Source organism: Xyrauchen texanus, chromosome 9, assembly GCF_025860055.1.
Source record: "Xyrauchen texanus isolate HMW12.3.18 chromosome 9, RBS_HiC_50CHRs, whole genome shotgun sequence".
NCBI lineage: Eukaryota > Metazoa > Chordata > Actinopteri > Cypriniformes > Catostomidae > Xyrauchen > Xyrauchen texanus.
The window spans coordinates 46116487-46137777 of NC_068284.1; the positions used below are offsets into that span (position 1 = coordinate 46116487).

At 40.8% G+C, this 21291-nt stretch overlaps 1 protein-coding gene across 1 annotated transcript in view; it reads left to right on the top strand.

Annotated features, from left to right (window-relative positions):
- The first annotated feature begins 700 nt into the window (after positions 1-700).
- Positions 701-21291, top strand: part of LOC127649590 (neurturin) — a 34981-nt gene continuing 14390 nt past the window's right edge. Inside the window, exons 1-2 of the mRNA XM_052134772.1 lie at positions 701-806; positions 2027-2488. The gene's annotated coding sequence lies outside the window, so the exon portion shown is untranslated. The remainder of the gene's footprint in view (positions 807-2026; positions 2489-21291) is intronic.

Consider the following 21291-nt stretch of genomic DNA (forward strand, 5'->3'; position numbering starts at 1 on the left):
TTAACCAAATATTTTACGTCATTTACTGAATTTTATAACACTGATGGAAAATTCCAAATGCTATCCGTCCCTTTAAGAGATAAAATACATGAAAGAAAATAGTGTTTTTTGTTTTGTTTGTTTGTTTGTTTGTTTGTTGGCACCATTTGAGTACATTCTAGAGACTGTTGTGTGTGAAAATCCCAGAAATTCTCAAAAAAGCCTGTCTGACACCAATAATAAAAATGTAAAAATTTGTCCCCATTATGATGGTTGATGTGAACATTAACTGAAGCTCCTGACCTGTATCTGCATGATTGTATGCACTGCTGCCACACGATTGGCTATTGGTATCTTGCTTTGTTGCCAGCCCTGGCCTGAGTGTCATTTCCATCCTTGTGTACAGACAGAAAGAGCGACTGACAAGTGATGTGTGAAGTATGTGGATTGTTCCACATTGCAGTTGTCAAGTATGTGGTGTTGAGTGGGTGTTAAGCTCTTGTTCATGGTACCCTGATTTTGAGCATCCTCAGGCCCCATCCAGTGAGAGAGGGGGAGATCCAAGACTGTGCCGCAAACGATTACAGCCTACAGTAATCCGACCCAGTCAAAGGAGGAGTCTCACACACAGGGAGGAGAAACAGAGAGATAGACAGGGACCCGGGGGGGAGTTGTCCATGCACACAACCCCTAAAACATACACACGCAGACTCCTGGTCTCAAACATCGCTATACACACAGGCAGGGATTTTATGAAGACTTCGCTCTGTGTATGAGAGGACGTTAAACCAGAATTAGGACAGCCTTTAAGCTTCACATGGCGCATGGTAAGTCAACATGGAAGTGTAGACGATTATCCCTTGTGTTGTAGCTTTCGTCTTTTTAAAAACATTGTCATTGTGTGACAACCTTATTTGGATCTGTTCATATTCAAATTAAATTCACAGTAAGTCAGAACAGAGTTATGGTATGAACTGAACATTGAAACAAACTCAAAATGAGAGCAAAACAGAGAGAACTACTTTTCTAGACTAATATTTTGAGAATTTGCAACATTTCAGTTTGGTCTAAAATGAAGATCAAGTCATTGGTAATAACCTTAAATTATCAGATTAGACTCCAGATCTGGAATTAATTTAGACAGGACACGAATATTTGCTGGCTCCGTTCAACAGGTCTGATCCAAACCCAAGTGAGCTGCCTTCCAGTCTACAGCCTACATAGGGAGTTACCTTCAAACGCAACATCCTAACCAATACAGAACATCGTAAGTGACTGTTTTGAAAACACTCTACATGAAAATCAACTCTATGTGCTACACAAATAGCAGTCTCACGGGAAACAACTGATTACAATAGAGTTTGAATGTTGATAAGCTTACGACTAAAAAATCTAACGAGCATACAAATAAAAAGCACACACATATTTGGTCAAACAGTTCATTTTAATAATATTTTAATAGTTCAGGGAAGTTTTAATAATTTTCGATATTGAATTAAATATCAGTATGCTATAAGCAGAGATGCACCAATACAAAATGTGTGTGCTTATACCGATATCCGATTATTTGGAATAACGTCAACCGATATTTTGGTGGTTCTGCTTTCTTTTTCAAAATTTGTATACCAATATTAATTAACAATATTTAGAATAACATTTGCCAAAATCGTTTGGTGGTTCTACTTTTTTGTATGTACTGTAATTAGGGATGCACTGACATAACATTTGTTTGCCGATACCGATATCCAATTATTTAGAACAACATTTCTCTCTCTCTCTCTCTATATATACACAGTATATATATATATACACAGATATATATATATATATATATATATATATATATACACACACACACACACACACACATTTATCTTGCCTAAAATTTTTTTTATTGAGCATTAAATGAAATGCTGCCTTTTTTGGAACAGCCCTTAGAGAGCACTTAGGATGCCTTAAATCTAGGAAGGCAGCTCACTTGATTGTGTCCACCTGCAAAATCATAGTGTGCAAAGTTCATCCACCCCATTTGGAATTTCTGTTTCAGGTCTGGAATCCTAGAAACGGACAAGAGTAAACAACTATCAACAAAACACCCCTCCAGCTTCATGCTCAATTTACAAACTGATTTAAATTGCAAAATACATGGTCTGCTAGTCTCAGACTGGCATAACGAACTATGTCTACAGATGAGGAAATTCCGATCCCACCTCCGAAGGGGCTGGAACACTTTGTGATTTATACACACTGGGAAAGCCTAGAGGAGAAGACATCATGAGTAGCAGTCTCTAGGACATTGTTATAGTACCTAATATCAGTACAAACCAACCCATCCCAGACTTTCTGTGAACAGAGGACTTTCTCGCCGCAGTACATGGAACGACGGCACAAGCTATAGCCTCCAGTCCTGCTTCTCTGCTCATCATGAAGGATTGGCCCTCCCCTCCTGTTGCCTGAGGTCAAGCCAAGACAACACCAACCTGATAAGTCTGGCTTAGCTAGCCACTTGGTAAGGACATCTTCTTTTGTTAACCTAAGCTGCTACTTACATCCAGGGTGTTAAACCAGGCAGATCGCAACAGATTCAGGATGTGCCAATGTGCCAGACAGCATACAAGATTAGCAAACAGTTTGTTTTATTAATCGAATCAAGATGCTGAGGTTTTCTGTATTCCTGTCAGTGGTACATTTGAGTATGACTTGTCTTAAAGATTAGTAAGATATCTGCATCTATCTCAGGACAAGATATCTAGAACATTATCTCTAGATAAGGCCTGAAATCTTAGTAGCTTAATGTTGATTGCCACAAACATAATTTTGACTTGTGGAAGTGTCCAGTGGAAGTGAATGGGAGACAATCCATAAACATTCAAGTACATACTGTTTCAAAAGTATAGTTACAAGACGTAAACATTAGATACGTTTTCCCAGCATTGTGTCGTCATGGCAACAAAGTTTCGGATATTGGATATACCTTTACACAGAAATGGTTAGTAAGCAATTTTATCACACTAATATCATGTTAACATTCATAACGTTTAAGCCTTTTTTTTGGCTATACTTTTAAAACAGTGAATATTTGACTGTTTACAAATTGGTCCCATTCACTTCCATTGTAAGTGCCTCACTGTAACCAAGATTTCAAAGAGACGAGTCGAAACTATTTTTTGTGCTAATCAACACTAATGCCATAAATGCTGTGGATTGAGCTTAACATGTGTTGAACCCGAAACATTCATTTAATCAGATGCAGTGCAATTGAATTACAAGTTTGCATCCATTTCTGATAAAGTACATTGTAGCTATGTTATCCAAAAAACTCAAAAAAAACTAATGACGTTGTAAATCATGTATGCATCATCCAAACTAAGTTTGACTTGGGGGCAATGTATTGTCTTGAGGATTACTAAGAAATCTGCATTTATCTCTTGCAAGGGCTGAAATCTTGATTAGATCTTGCATTGGTAAATCAGCTGTTTGATGGTTTTTGCATTAGATCACAAAAGAACTATGAAATCCCTTAGGAGAACCCTTGATTCCTGTCAAGAGATCCGAAACCTTGGGGTCACCATTTATCACGTCCATACAGTGGAACACAAGGTCCATTTAAGTGGAACAAGCTTGACAGAGTCTTTTTCCACTCATGCTTTTGCAAAGCGGATGTGAGCTGGGGCAGATATCAAGGTATTTCTGGGAAGTTCAATCTAGGCTAGGTCCATTTTTAGAGAAGTTTCTAAAGAGAAGTTGTGCTGGCATTCCAAGAAACTCACTTTGTGTTCATTCTCATTTACTTGAATGATCTTGTTGGAATCTGCCAAAAAAAATTGACTGATATGGGTGTATAGAGGCAGATATAGAGATATCTATGGGCAGTTGCCAAACGTAAATTGTGCTGGCATTCAAGCAAGACTCTCACTTTGAGTTAATCCTCAATTGCATGTGTGATATTGTTGTAATCTGCTAAATATTGACTAGGATAGTTTCTGTTTTGACCATTCTGACCGTTTCCTCTTGTTTCATGATGCCAGATTTGGTACTGTATATGTTTATTTTCTTCGATATATGGCGGTTAAATAGTAGTATTTACCTAATCATACTTGTCAAAGGGATCTGGTGCATTTTGGGGGTGGAAAAGGCATGGCAGGTTAAGCTTATACTTACTTGAGCCTTTCGACTCCCGTAACCTGGGATTCAATCTGGCTTAGTTTGCAAGCTTGACGAAGGTCTTCCAAAAGCATGCAGTAAATCGATGCTTTCGCCCACATGACCTCAAAAGGAACTCGTGAGGAGAAATCGGCTTGAAATGCACCCGCAGGTGCTACGTTGCCCTTTCAAAACATGATCCTGTTCTTTGACACCTCTCATTTTGATCCCTCCAGATATTTCAGATAGATGAGCCTAGATGGCTGGGTTTGTTTTCTCTGTCCATCTTGCTCCGACATGCTCAGAGAAATTTACCCTCAACTGTGCCAGTCGCTAATCATCAGGACTTTTAAAATGCCATCATGCACAACTTGAAAGTATGAACTCTACTTGTACATAGAATCCTCGTGATTGTGGGCATGGGAAAACAAACAATGACATTGGGCCTTATTCATGAAACACGCGTAGAATGAAGCATCCATTGTTATGTAAATTGTCCCACTGAATTCATTGCGAAAAATTAAGATAGAATGGTTTTACATATGGTTTACACGTAAATTTGTTTTCCTTTTTTTTTACGAATAAGGTCCCCACTGTTTTCTGCAAGCCACTTCATTTATGTGTAAATCATACATAAGACGCTTGAGTTTTTTGATGGATGAGAGCAGAGGTTTTTTTTTCTTGAGACCCTCTCAAACAAATTGTGGTGATGTAGGTGATGTCTGATCAGGGCTGGACTGGTAATCTGGCATACTGGGCATTTTCCTGTTGGGCCGACGCACTTTAGGGCTGATCAGGTGCGAACTGTCCATCGGGAGAACCGAGCGGGCCAGTGGGTCGGCCGCCTAATGGGCCGAATGGGCCGTGATAAGCTGAAATGAGCCGCCGCGTTATGCAGAACGGACCACAAAACGGTGCCGCAATATGCAGAACACCAGACCCCCACGCTCAACAACTTTCGGATCACCATCAACCCCCACCCACCCCCGCTCAACCAGTTTTGGGCCAGTTGCCATGTAAAATCCCGGGCCGATATCTCTTCCCAGTCCAGCCCTGTGTCTGATATATTTATTTGAGAATTTCTGACCCCATTCAATTTCTGCAAATCTCCAGCTGTGATCCTTGAAGATCCTTTGGCCACTTGAATCATCCTCCTCACTGTGCATGGAGACAATACAGAGTCCTGGAGTCGCCAGTTGGTTGAAACTTGTTCATTATTGCCCTGATGGTGGAAATGGGTATTTTCAAAGCCATTTTCCATTTTGTGAAGCTCAACAACCTTTTGCCGCACATCAGAACTATATTTTCTAGTCTAATCCACTGTGATTGCTGATTAAGGGAATTTGGCCAGTGTGTTACCTCATATTTATACCCCTGTGAAACAGGAAGTCGTAGCTGAACAATTGAATGTTCCTTGTCACCCAGGTGCGCTAAAAAATGTCAAATATGAATGGGAATATACTTCAGATATATTTTACTCATAAGAATATTTTTGACCACCACTGTAAATAATCCATAAATGCATTCATACGTAAATTGGGGGGCAGGGGTGCCAATGCTTAAACCGCCCCCACTCCCGGACAGACTGGATCCCCAATGATAAGATCGATCTGGCAGACGGGCGCGCCAATGACGAGGTCGCCGTGCAAGTAGCCAATCCACCAACTATATTGTTGTAAATTGCACATTTTGATACATGTAGGTTATCCTGGTATTATACGCACACAATTGCAACACATATTTGCACAAAGTTGCATAGAAGTATATCCTCATGAAATAGTAAGAGCAGCATGTTAATATGCTATTCCAAACAAAGCCCCTCTCTTTTCATCTCATGCCATTAGATTCAGGCTGTAAAATGACACAATGCAATAGATTTACGGTTTATAAAGTGATCCATTTTTGAAAACAGATAATACAAATGATATCAAAACAAAAAACAACTTGGAAGTTCTGAATCATGTCATTTATATGTCAATGAAACAACTGTACAGAACACATTAATCAAGATTAGATGTGAAAATTTCACATCCTTAGTGGCTATCGATCATTGGAGTGATGCACATGTTTTTCTATGGCACATCTGGGCTGTTATTCAAGTCATGAGGGTTTCTTACACAATGCTCATTTTTACTGCCAGCCACTAAAACATAAGCGTGGTGAGAGATGGCAAGAAATTCAGTGTAAAACACGCGGTGGGCACACAGAGCCAATGGAATGACTGTTGTAACCTTGGGAAGGTAGACAATACGATATTGTCAAATTCCTGCCACAGTAAATGCTCAGTAGATCCACAAATCAAACTCTCCAAACTAAACTGTAGACACCATTGCTTTAAGATACTGGGCAGGCAGAATTACATAAAACTAGCAAAACATTGAGGTCTTCAAATCTGATTTCAAGGAGACCCTTTGTGTGCAGGGCAAGGGTGCATCACGGAATGAAAAATATAAGAGAGATTTTGTGTGATTTCTGTTGCACTAACATGTTTAAAGCTGCAAAAATAATGTTATAATTTTATTCACGACCATACTTTAAACGCTGATGTGTAGGGTGTAGTATAGAATTGTTGGTAACTGAAATTTGGGGCCCTGCAAGGATTTATCATCATATTATTTTGTGTACTCCTGAAAGTGGCTAACCATTACTATCTGGTCCCATAGAAACATGTTTCTATACAGTACCTACATTTCTGCAAAATCATTTTTACGTGGCTGTATGTATTGCAACAGTTTCCTGGTGAAATGAACACTTGAGGCCCTACAGGGGTTGGATTATGACTTGCACAGGCCCTGGGGCCAATTATCTCCAAGGGCCCCCCTCGACCCAAAAGTGGTTGGTATGGCGGTTCGTTGTTCATGCCCCTAAAGTTATCTGGGCCCTATAACAAAGACTTTTATTCACTTTCACACAAATCACAAGTTAAACGGCAGATTATCAGTTCATAAACACTTACTTTTCACCCTGTTCCTCACACAATACTATCGTATGACATCTAAACACTTACAATAGTGCATTATTTATTTTAACATTTGCATTACAATACCAACTACATTTATAAGCTTGTTCAGGTGCAATTAAATTGTGCGGTACCTTAACAGATTGAGCGCTGCACTTGCAAAGGACTGGAGTACGAGTCCTGAAGAGCACGCAAAGTCAATACGTGACTTCACTAAATGGCGTGCAATTGCGTTTTTTTATCTTACATTTGCTTTTAAGACACTCTCTTTTAAGTTTAGGGTAGGGAGGTCGTTTTGTTCCATTTAAATGAAGATAGAGCATTAAACTTAAAAACATCTGTGGCAGCGGGGGCGTCAAGCACCCGTCCGGAGAGAGAAAGCGGTAAGGGCGATTGCAGGGCTGGACTGGTAATCTGGCATACCGGGCATTTTCCCGGTGGGCCGTTTAGGGGCGGAATGGCCATTGGTAGACCGGTGGGTCGGCCGCGAAACAGGCCGAATGTGCCGCGATAAGCGAAAACGAGCTGCCGCATTATGCATAACGGACCACAAAATGGCGCCGCGATATGCAGAATAGGACAGCGCCCCCCCCGCTCACCAGTTGGGCCAGTTGCCATGTAAAATCCTGGGCCAATTTCTCTTCCCAGTCCAGCCCTGGTCGTTTGTACCCGAGCTAAATTATGTCTAACGCCTGTCTCTAATTCCAGTGAGCATTGACATATAAACAGCCACACAACCGCCATGTACACTATTGTTGTGAAGCTGAACAGTGTGTGTAGGTGCTGTTGAAGAAGTTTGTGTTACAAATAAATAAAGAGACTTACTGGACTGCATCACTGCCCCCTGTCTCGTCCTTTCTACGCTGGTGCCGTGACCCGGATGTATGCCGGCGAGGGACTGAAGGACCGGGTTTCGGTACCAGCGTAGATAGGACGAGACAGGGGGCAGTGATGCAGTCCAGTAAGGCTCTTTATTTATTTGCCTTCACAGCAGCTACACACACTCTTCAGCTTCACAACAATAGTATACAAGACACGCTGGTCACTTGTGTCATTCTCTCTCCCCGTCTGGCGGTTGTGTGGCTGTTTATATGTCGCTCTCCCCATGCTCACTGGAATTAGAGACAGGTGTTGGACATAATTTAGCTCAGGTGCAAGCGCCCTTACCGCTTTCTCTCTCCGGACGGGCGCTTGACCACGCTGCCACAACCTCATCTGTTTGCGAGAACATTTAACTCGCTTTTAGCGCCACACTGTGGACATTTCACCTGTTTTGCAAAGATTTTGCCACAATCCAATTTAAAAAATGTATAGTTTGTCACTTCCAGGAAAACTATTAAAAATACTGATGACTCATCTTGGTTTAACCCATGTTTTTGTGAATGACAATATCCCTGTCCCTATTAGTACCCTGTTTACTAAAGGCTATTGATTATTTAAAGGAGCCATGACATACTCTTTTATTATCTTCCCTGAGGTCCACTTATAATGATAGTATAGTTTTTTGCTCGTAATTTAGTCATATAAAATAGTCTCTGGCCCTCTGTCAGAAATGCTCCATTTTAAGTTGTCTGATCCTTTAAGACTTCAGTGTAAATGCCCACTGTTTTGATTGGCTAACATAGTGCAGGCCCTTCCAACAGAGCCATATTTGAAACGCAGTCAGAAGAACAAACTCCACAAGACCATAACATTTATTAAACTGAATATCGTAGTGTTTTAACAGCCCCATTATTCAATAACAATCCACGCTCATAATATGACCCGAAAACATACAATCAACCCTGAGATGTTCTGAATACATGAACGTAAACAGTCCATTGGGGTGCTTTAACTGGCATAGACGAGCCAAAGCAGAGACGCTGGTCTTCAAATCTCACATCTTCCATGTTTGTTTACACACAGGACTGCATTTGTTTTTCCTGGTCAGTGGCAGCAGCAGAATGAGACAGGTTTTAAACGCTGTGCTTGTACTGGTCTTAAAACGCGGTGCACATCACCAGTGTAGTGCAGAAATGCATCAATACGATCAAAGACGTCCGTGTTTACAAAAGACCAACAATGAAAAATAGCACGGATGGGTGCAAAAATGGTCCAGGACGCTTTCAAAACACTACAACAGCATGACAGCGCAGCTGAATGAAACACAATGGCGGTCTCCATATTAGAGTTATAACTTGACATTGCGTCTTTTAAGAGCAGCTTGAGATGTATTATAATGGTCAAAGCCATTCGTCTAGTTTTCGTTTATGTAGGAAAAACATCGAAATCCAGATAGGAACATGAAGGTGTCCTTCTGTATGCCCACTTTGCTGTAGATTAATCTCCCATGACAGGTCCATCTCTCTCCTCTTCACCTGTGTGTCTGACTGAGCACCAGTGGGTGTGGCCAAAGGTGCAATGACCAGAAGTAGGCATTGATGTCTTGTTGAAGAGGCAGTCATATGCAGATGTATTTGGTCCTTGTGATGTCACAAGTTCCACTAAATATAAATGAGCTGTTTTTAAATAAATGCTCTTTTTCTATCAAGAGGAACGTTTTCAGTTCTGAAACTTACAGTATGTTTTTATAGTACAATGACCTCTTATATGTCAAAAGATCAAGCCAAATTTGATTTCTCATATCATGACATACCATGTAAAAAAAAAGGGGGGGTGGCTTATCAAGCCATTTCGTGGGGTCTTTATAACATTGCAATTGAACCTCTTCTTACAGACTTATGCATTGTTCAGCATAGCGTAACGAGAGGTTTCATAGTTAAAGTCAGATTTTACACTCTTTAGCAGGTTCAGTTCGCCACAGCTGTTGTACTTCATGCACATTGCCCACACATGGACTGGCTGACATCCAAACACACAAACTAGGCGCTAAACGGCAACTTTCACAGCTGTTGACTCTCACCCTTCCAGTAAGCGCGTAATTTCGGAGCGCAGATGCTCACAGATTTAGGCAATGTTTATAGTACGGTTTGAAATTGTGCCTAAATGTGATATCATGTTTGGTTTACATGCAACATATATAGTCAGCAAATGATAAGACAGATCGCCGTGACACTTAGCATGCTAACTAATCATCTGTCCCACATTAAAACTGAATATATTTTAACATACACATAGTAGGAAAAGTTTTTAGCACTAGACTGAAGTTTACGATGTTGACGATGAAGTTTAGTGATTTAAATATTGCCAAAATTGTGGGTGGCCCACTTCAGCTACATTAAGCGCTGTGCACAGATGTCACAGAAGTCATGCTAGCATGATTAGAGTGTTGATTGTATGAATTTAGGAAATTAAAATATTAGTAAGTCAGTGTAAAATATTGGTTGCCACAGAGGCTCCGAACACAAGTAGAAAAACAACACACAAATTTAGTGACCGAGTAAACGGCTAAAATGTTACACAGTTTGTTTGTTTGTTTTTTGTAGATTTATTTAAATTTGCTTTGACATAATTGATCTCAATATTCCAGATGGCCATGAATGTTCTGTATGTAGTATGGCGAGTCAGATCTGAATATATATAATATATTATATATAGCAGAGATTGGGACTCGAGTCGCACTCGAGTCGCATTTTAATAGTCTTAAGACTCGACTCTGGACTAGACCTAAAATGACAAAAAGGACTTGTGAATATTTAAAAAATGACTCGAGTCTTTTAACCTTAATCATTTACATCTTAAAGGAATACTTTGCTTTTTATTAGGACTGTTCCACTGGCAATAACCACTGCGGTGGTTAAAAGCCAATCACCACCTGTGAATGACGTCACACTGTGGTTGAAGGGCAAGGGAGAGAGAGTGTGCCATTTACCCGATTATTGAGCATCAAACTTTAAAAAGTGCATCATTGAACATTAAATAAAAATTAAACAGAACTGTTCTGTCTGTTATTCAGCTGATCATATATAATCTCGTCTACAAAATTACACACAAAAAGTTCGAGTTGTTATTTGATTCCAAAGAGGGGTATGGCATGGGGGCGTAGTCATGTCTGCGGGAGAGGCTCGTCACCTGGGTTGTAATTATCTCTAACACCTGTCTCTCATTATAGTGATGGTGGAAGGAGACCTGAAAAGGCTAGCCATAGTATCAGAGAGAGGAGAGAGTGACCAGCAAGCACAACAGCCACAAACTGAGAGAGTGCTTTCATTTATTTATAAACTATTTACTTGTTTTGATGGTTACCGTCGATTGTGTGTGTGAAGCTGAAAATTAAAAGACTGACCTTGAACCTGCTTCGTGGTCTCCTGACTCCATTGCCCACAAATCAAGATCCTTTGAACAGTGGTGCCGAAGCCCGGCTTTGAAGGAGAACACCATTATGGAGTCCACACCACTGGGCAAAGTCTTCAAGACCCTCACCAGTATCAAGCAGAACCTTAGTCCTTCCCAGTTACGGTTCCTCGGAGGTGGGGAGGAGCCCCGCCCAATCCCCACCCTTGGTCCAGAGGATCCTTCCCCTTGACTGTCCCTCCTACTCCCCCTGTCTCCCACCTATTGGGGTAATGTGTGTGGATGGGTCCTGCAAAGTAGTGTCGTGGTGTGTGACGTGCAACGCTATGGCTGTAGAGGCGGTGCCAGGGCCATCAACCTGGGCTCCACATCAGGATGAAGCAGATGAAGAAATTCCTGTTCTTAGGGGCTTCCCTGAGGGGATTTCCCTCTGGAGCAGTTGCGTGACGAGTCCCTCAAGCATGCCTTCGACTGAGTGTAAGTAATTCATTTTCAGAAAAAAGGACTGAACGAAATGAAAAGACTTTGAACCCTATAATGGCCTGTTTCTTTTGGCCAGGCATTCACGTGGACATCCCAAATGGTGTGCGGCGTGACGTGAATGTCAGTTGGTGAATCCACCAGCCACCCCAAAAGCGCCATTGCGCCCTTGTCAGGCCGTAGCGGACTGCATGTGGCCATCACTTTGTATTAGTTCTGGTGGACTATTCAACACGATATCCGGAACCAGTGCCCCTGCGCAACATCTCAGCTCATCGTGTTGCAGAGGAACTCTTCAAAAGGATCTCCCGAGAGGGGATTCCAAAGGAAATCCTCACTGATCAAGGCACAACATTCATGTCACATACACATCACAAACTATATTTATTATTAGGCATTAAATCGATGCACAGCAGCATTTATCACCCGCAACCCGACGGGTTGGCTGAACAATTTAATTAGACCTTAAAAAACATGATTTGTAAGTTTGTACATGAAGATGCTAAGAATTGGGATAAGTGGCTCGAACCCCTGCTGTTTGCAGTACGAGAGGTCCAGCAAGCCTCCACAGGGTTTTCCCCATTTGAGCTACTGTATGGCCACCGGCTGCACGATGTGCTTGACATCATATGGGAAAAAAAAATTCAATATGTTCCTGACCTGAAAAATTCAATACGTCCACACTTTGGGGCAGGTAACACAGGAGAATTTGCTCCAAGTGCAAGATCGTCAACGCCAACTGTACGACAGGGGCACTCGACTACGGGAATTCACTTAGGGAGATAAAGTGCTTGTATTGCTGCCCAAATCGAGCTACAAATTACTCACCAAGTGGCAAGGACCCCTTGAGGTCACACGATGAGTCAGAGATCGCACTTGACTTGACTTGACTAGAGATCTCGATTATGAGTTTAGGTGAATGGATAGGAGAGGGGCACATCAAATCTACCACCTCGACCTCCTCAAACCATGGAGGGAGTGCCTTTAGCCTTGGCGACAGTAGTTCTGGAGAGGGTAGAGCCTAGGCCGGAGGTATCTCCCAAATAGAGCACCATATCGAGACCACCCTGGGGGTCTTGGTTCGTAGCCACCCCTATCGTTCCTGTCAAAGAATTAGAGGCAATGCTTGAAATGGGCGTAATACAGGAGTCGCACAGCGATTGGGTCAGCCCGGTAGTTCTGGTACCAAAGAGCAATGGCTCGGTCCGGTTCTAAGTCGACTACTGGAAAGTGAACGCGGTGTCCAAATATGATGCTTATCCAATGCCACGAATTGACAAGTTACTCGATCGGTTGGGCGTGGCTCAATTTATCTCGACGCTGGATTTAAGAAAGGGTTATAGGCAGATCCCTTTAACTCCAATATTCCGAGAAATATTCCATACCATTCGGATTACACCAATTTGTGATGCTTCTGTTCGGTTTGTTCGGATCCCCGGCCACATTTCAGCGTCTTATGGACAAGATCCTCAGACCGCACATGGCATATGCCACTGCATATCTAGATGATATTATAATTTATAGTAATGATTGGCAGAGGCATATGCAACACCTGAAGGCTGTCCTGGGAGCGCTGAGACAGGCGGGACTCATGGCCAACCCAAAGAAGTGTGCAATTGGGCGGGTTAGGATTCTGGGGTTCCACTTGGTCACGGTAGGTGCATCCATAGGTTAACAAAACACAGCAATCGCAGCCTGCCCAGCACCCAAGACCAAAAATTGAGGTAAGGAGGTTTTTGGGGCTGGTTGGCTATAGTGGACAGAGTCGTGCCAACAGACTTTCCTTAAGGTAAAGTCCACACTGTGTGGGAGGGCCGCATTTACATGCACCTGATTTCTATCTCCCCTTTATTTTGCAGACTGATGCATCTGACGGGGCTGAGTGCGGTGTTCTCGCAGGAGGTGGGAGGGGAGGAATGGCCAGTGCTATTTATTAGTCGCAAGCTCTCCTTCAGGGAGACAAAGTACAGTGCCATAGAGAAGGAGTGTCTTGCGATTAAGTGGGCTGTTCTTACACTCCACTACTACCTGCTGGGGCAGGCCTTCACCCTCTGTTCCGATCACTCTCCTCTGCAGAGGCTCCACCACATGAAGGATACTAACACGTGGATAGCCCGTTGGTATCTGGCTCTTCAGCCCTTTAAGTTTGAGGTGACCCTCGGCGGTGGGGGTTTGTGGCATGGGGGCGTGGTAATGTGTCTGTTTGTGGGAAAGTGAAAGCAGTAAGGCTCCTCACCTGGGTCGTAATTATCTCTAACACCTGTCTCTCATTATAGTGATGGTAGAGGGAGACCTGAAAAGGCTCGCCATAGCGTCAGAGAGAGGAGAGAGTGACCCGCAAGCACAACAGCCACGAACTGCGAAAGTGCTTTCATTTATTTATAAACTATTTACTTGTTTTGGCGGTTACCGTCGATTGTGTGTGTGAAGCTGAAGATTAAATGACTGACCTTGAAAATGCTTTGTTGTCTCCTGACTCCTTAATTTCCCATGAACTAAGATCCTTTCACAACGGGATTATGATGATAATTTTAACAACTTTAATGAAATCATTGTTGACGAAAATATGACAAGGAATAAACAACCCTGCATGATATTTCCAATGCACTGACAATGTTTCAGAAGAAGAAAAATGTTGTTGAATAAAATCTTGTTTATTTAAATGATCCAATCGTACTGTGAGGATTTGTATTTTTGTCTAAGCAATGTGTTGAGGAATGAAAGGGCTGATCCCAGTGGAAGGGCTTTCATCATCACCTATTTTCAAATGTATCATATATATATATACAGTACATGAGATAAACAAGCCATCAACTGAATAAATATAACATTACAACTTGCATCTGCTATGAAGTGAACGCACAACTGACCTTGAACAGCTGAACTTGTAGAGAGTATTGAGAGATTTTTAATAACCTTATTTCAACGTGTCTTATATACAGTATATCAGGTTCGTTTCAGACCATTCTTGTGCCCTAGGTCAGATCCCTATTGCTGCCCCCGTGGGGAGGGGGTTTGGGGTGTCAGCAGGTGGTGCCCTTGGCGACCGCCTAGTTCGCCTATGCCTAGAAACCGCCCTTTAGTATATAGCCTATATATGAGCTTAATCAGATAAATCAACAACATTATTGATTCACAGATTATGTGTTATAGTTATAATATAATATTCAAGGCAGCAAATGCACAATGGAGCTTGAATAGATTGAGCGCATTAACGGGAGCAAGCACCTTCATTTAATGTTGTTTGTTGACATGTTATCAGGAATAAACTCTGCTGTGCGTGAGTTTGTGAGGGAAATTAGGAATTGTAACTTCAGTCGGAGACAAATGGACATGTAATTGATAAAACCAAGTCATGGTGTGCGTTTGGCTTGTGTTGCGTGCTATGTATACGCCATTACATTAAGTCTCTAAAAAATAAGAAAATGATAAGTCCCTTTGATAAATAATCCAAAACACTGATACTCAAGTTCTAAAACATTATTATACCTGTTAAAGGACATTATTTCAAAAGTCAAAACTTATTGAGAGGGAATGTAAAACTTAATGCAAGGTAACACAAACTGTTGCGAGGTAAAGCAAGCTGTTGCGAGGTAACACAAACTGTTGCGAGGTAACACATACTATTGTGAGGTAACACAAACTTTTGCGAGGTAACACAAACTGTTGCGAGGTAACACAAACTATTGCGAGGTAACACAAACTGTTGCGAGGTAACACAAACTGTCGCGAGGTAACACAAACTGTTGCGAGGTAACACATACTATTGCGAGGTAACACAAACTGTTGCGAGGTAACACAAACTGTTGCGAGGTAACACATACTATTGCGAGGTAACACAAACTGTTGCGAGGTAACACATACTATTGCGAGGTAACACAAACTGTTGCGAGGTAACACATACTATTGCGAGGGAATGCAAAACTTATTGCAAGGGAATGCAAACTGTTGCGAGGTCATGCAAAACTTATTGTGAGGTAACGCAACTATTGCAAGGTAACACTGAGCATAAAAAGTTAAGTAACCATGTTTTTGTTATAGATTAACCAAGGTAGTTCTTGTGGTATCATGGTTTTAATGCATATACCATGGTACTATAATAAATACAAAATTATGATTTTTTATTGCAATAGTTTTCATTTTCCTGTATTACTACTATGGTTGTCCTAAGAATATCAAGGTTAAAATATGGTTCCTATAGTAAAACTATGGTAAATTTATTTCAAGTGAACACAAAACTATTGTGATGTAATGCAAAATTTATTGCAAGTGAAGGCTACATTTATTGCGAGGGAATGCAAACTATTGTGAGGGAAGGCAAAACTTATTGCGAGGCAATGCAAACTATTGTGAGGGAAGGCAAAACTTATTGCGAGGCAATGCAAACTATTGTGAGGGAAGGCAAAAACTTATTGTGAGGTAACGCAAAACTTATTGTGAGAGAATGCAAACTATTGCAAGGGAATGCAAAATTTATTGCGAGGTAAAGCAACTATTGCAATTGAATGCAAAACATATTGTGAGTGAATGCAAATTATTGCGAGGTAACAAAACGTATTGCGAGGTATCAAACTATTGCAAGGGAATGCAAACTATTGCGAGGTAATGCACGACTTGTTGCGAGGTAATGCACGACTTGTTGCGAGGTAATGCATGACTTGTTGCGAGGTAATGCACGACTTATTTCGAGGTAATGCACGACTTATTACGAGGTAATGCACGACTTATTACGAGGTAATGCACGACTTATTGCGAGATAATGCACGACTTATTGCGAGGTAATGCACGACTTATTACGAGGTAATGCACGACTTATTACGAGGTAATGCACGACTTATTACGAGGTAATGCACGACTTATTACGAGGTAATGCACGACTTATTGCGAGGTAATGCACGACTTATTGCGAGATAATGCACGACTTATTGCCAGGTAATGCATGACTTATTGCGAGGTAAAGCACAACTTATTACGAGGTAATGCACAACTTATTGCGAGGTAAAGCACGACTTATTGCGAGGTAAAGCACGACTTATTGCGAGGTAAAGCACGACTTATTGCGAGGTAATGCACGACTTATTGCGAGGTAATGCACGACTTATTGCGAGGTAAAGCACAACTTATTGCGAGGTAATGCACAACTTATTGCGAGGTAACGCAAACTATTGCAAGGAACACAAAAGTTATTGCAAGGGAATGAAAAACTATTGCAAGGGCACACATGTGGACAGTATGGAAAATGCTAATAAAAACAAAAAGGAGTGATTGTAATGAATTAATGAATATTCACCCTGTGCTATATTGAAAGCACTACAACATCAAAGCACTTTTACCTTGTGAATTGAATTGTTGTTTTGAAAATATACACTTATTTCAAATAATATAATTGCAACACACTCTAAAAGAGACGAGTGTTTACCACTGTTTAATATCACCATTTCTTCTAATTACATTTATTAAGCATTTGGGCACTCATGACCCAAGTTTGTTAAATGTAGCAAGCAGAAGTTTTCCCCATTCATCCATTCTATACGTTTTCAGCTGTGCAATTAAACAGGAACTTTGTTGCCGTATTTCACGTGTCATAATGTGATACACATTTCCAATTGTATACAGGTCAGAACTGCAGGCAAACCAATCTAGTTCCCACACTTTCTGTTTACGGCAATATGTGGTTTGGCGTTGTCTTGCTGGAAAAATACGGGACGTTCCTGGAAAGATGGCATCTGGATGGCGGCATACAGTATGTTTCTCCAAAATGTATTCATATTTTTCTCCATTAATACTGCCCTTACAGTTGTGCAAGTTGAAAGCTTGATGGTCCTTTTCCTCTTTGTCCCAGAGAACACAACATCTGTAATCTTTCCAAAAACTATTTGAAATGTGGACTCTTCGGAGATTGATTCAAAAGCACGACCCCTGGAGTGGTAGTCAGCGTCTTTACTCGCTGATCTACCCAGGCCCCAATATGCCTTTTTATAGTAATAATACTTTATTTTTACCATATTTTTAAATGTTCCTTAATATTCACTTATAATATTAGAAAATACTTCTTTTTTTTTTGTGAGAAATACCCGGTTTTGCTGCTGCTTCTCCTTTAAGACTTGACAGTACACTGTTCTGATTGGCTCTCTCTTCTTGCCATCTCACTACTCACCTCTACTGGGCGGGGCTACTGAAATTGTTAAAGGTAAAGGAGGCGTTGATGTGTTGTTGTGGAGGTGGTCAGATGCAAAGTGTGACATTAAAATATGGAAGAATTAGAGAACAAGTCATTTTGACAGCTTGGTTTCAACAAGGAAGAGGAAGTTTTGAGTTCTGAAACTTACAGTGTGTTTTTATAGTACAATGACCCCTTTAATGAAATTTTCACACTATGAATCTGAGTTTATTTGAGCCAAAGCCATCTGCAATAGGCCAGGTCCTAGTCTAAAACAGGGGTTCTCAAGTTTGGGTCCGCAAGCCATTAGGGGGCGCTATGGAGTCCGTGGAAATTTTCCGAGAAAGAAAAATATTCATAATTGCCATTTCAGTTTAATCAAAATGTTTCTCATAAAGTTTATACAGTATGTATAACATAACTTAAATATTGGAGTGAGTTTGTATTACGCTGTCAACGTAATATGAAGTAGGATAAATAATTTTAAATTTAGTTAAATAAAGCTTTAGTACAATAACAGTATAAACGGAAATAATTAAAACTGTCTTTAGAAAAAATATTTCTCCGTTTTAGTGGGTCCTTAGACAGAAATATATATATAGCAACCTTTATATATTTTAGGAGGGGGTTCCTTACAAGGCAGTCATCATATTTGGGGGTCCTTGGCATCAAAAAGATTAAAAACTCCTGGTCTAAGAACCCCAATTTATGTCATAACTTACTGCAGTTTTAACAAAATGTACTGTGTTAGACAGCATAGCCCATGTACATACTAGTATGGGTATAACATACATATACATCATATACATTCATGCATGTTTAGATCGTATATCATAAATGCACCTGGAAATAAACATTGCTATAAGGCCAGCTCATTTCAACACATCATAATTCCCTCACATACAAATGTCCCAAAAAAGTATTTTGACACTTTTGGACACTTGAGTCACACTTAAAAATGTACTAATATCAACTTAAACTAACTTGACATTCTGAGCCATTTTAGCGATTTTTAGCGAATGCATGAAGTCAGTTCGCCTCAAGTTCACACAGGTGTCCTGTAGCAGAAGAGTAACCAGAGGTGCAGTTCAGCACATTAAATATGAACCCGTTCCACTAACTTTTGACTCGCAGAAAGCATTTTTTTTTTATCATCTAAAAATGACCAAACTTGTTTTTGTGAAACGTTTTGCTTGAAAAGTGTGCTTGATTTGTCATTCTTAAAAATAAATGCCACTTGCTTTGATATTTTGTTATATAATGCAAAGACATTCATAGTGTCAAAATACTTTTTGGGCACTCTATATCTACTCTATGTAAAGGGCAAGAATGTGTGTTGTTTACTGGGCTAGTGTGTGTGTGTGTGACGTGCGTAAATCCATTGGATGAGGCGGCAGCAAGATTAGCCGGGCCGGCTGCTCCCACACCCCGCGAGCCAATCCCAGGTGTTAGCCCACGTGACACTAGATAAAGCAGGCCGCATTAGTGCTAATCCTGGCCTGATCTTTGGAGTGTGTTTCCGTCCCCTTCTGCCACCTACCTGACCCTGTGATGGACACAACCTGTGCAAGGCCTTCCCCACACAGCTGACGCGACCAAAGCCTTACATGCCTGTTTTTTCAATGAAGACCATAAAGTAGGTGCCACGCGTTATCAGCGTTTGTTGTGAATTAAGTAACTTCACCTTTCACCGTGTTATCTATTGCTTTGAGACAGTTCGGGAACAGTACAATGAGTAGCTGATGGTGTTTTATGAAGCAGTCAGACACTTTGACAAGTGAAAAGTATAGACACACCTGCTCATTCTGTATTATTACTACTTTTCACCTTTTAAGGCGTTAAAACTATGAATAAGACAAATGAAAGTATGGGAATAGGTAGTGACTAAAATAGTGCTAAACAAATCTAATATTTTGAGATTCTTTAAAGTCTAGATTCCTGTTTTTTCTCTCAAGCATCTTCACGAGGTGCGTCCTGGGATGCTTTTTAAACAGTATTGACGTTCTCATGTATGCAGGACACATGTTGACTGCTTTTCCTTCAGTATCTGGTGCAACTCGTCCATTTAATTACATGTAATTGACATTTGAGTCATTTAGATTGTCATACGAAGGCACAATTTGGATATGTCTACAACACAACTTTCAAATATTTAAGCATATGCCTTTAAAAGATTTTAAAATAATAAGAAACAAGTTCATTCAAGTCTAGTGTGCCAAACATTGACTGCTAGTGAATGTGAGTGATAGGACAGTAATGGAGTAAAAATTGATTACTAGAAAATGGATAACCATTGATTTGTAGTTAGTGATAGGTTGTAATAGGCGTTGTGTTGGCTGACTAACAGATGTGGAAGTTTCCCTCTTGTTGTTTTTTAAAAGCTACCAACAACCTTGCCAATGGATCAAACTTTTTTCTGTTTTCAATTAGTTTGCAGGTTTTGAGTTCATGTTAGGTATAAAATAAGTGTTTATTTGAGGGAATGTTCCAGGTTCAGTTCAAGCTCAAACAAAAGCTTTTTTGTGGCATAAAGTTGATAACCACAAAAGTTATATATATATATATGTTTGCAGTGACATACATTTTGTGTTTTGCAAATTTTGCTGCTTCAGTATTTGTAGATTGTTTTATAACATGTTTCTATGGTATACTAGAAAACAATAATAAGAATTTAATACGTTTTAAAGGCTTTTATTGGCGAAAACATTCAATATATGCAAAGAGTCAATATTTACAGTGTTGACGCTTGTTCTTCATAACCTCTGTAATTCACTCTGGCATGCTGGATATCAGCTTCTGGGCCAAATCCTGACTGATGATCCATTCTTGCCTTATTAGTGCTCGGAGTTGATCACAGTTTGTGGGCTTCTGTTTGTCCACTCGCCTTTTGAGGATTGACCACAGGTTCTCTATGGGATTAAGATCCGGGGAGTTGCCTGGCCACGGATCCAAAATGTCAATGTAATGATCTCCGAGCCACTTCATTATCACTCTTGCCTTGTGACATGGTGCTCCATCATGCTGGAAAATGCACGGATCATCACCAAATCGCTCCTGGATAATTGGGAGAAGTTGCTCTTGCAGGACGTTTTGATACTATTCTTTATTCATGGCAGTGATTTTGTGCAGGATTGTGAGCGAGCCCACTCCCTGTGATGAAAAGCAACCCCACACATGGATGGTCTCAGGATGCTTCACTGTTGGCACGACACAGGACTCATGGTAGCGTTCACCTTTTCTTCTCTGGACTATTGATTTTCCAGATGTCCCTTGGGCTTCATCAGAGAAAATAACTTTGCACCAGTCTTCTTCTGTCCAATCCTTGTACTTCCTGCAG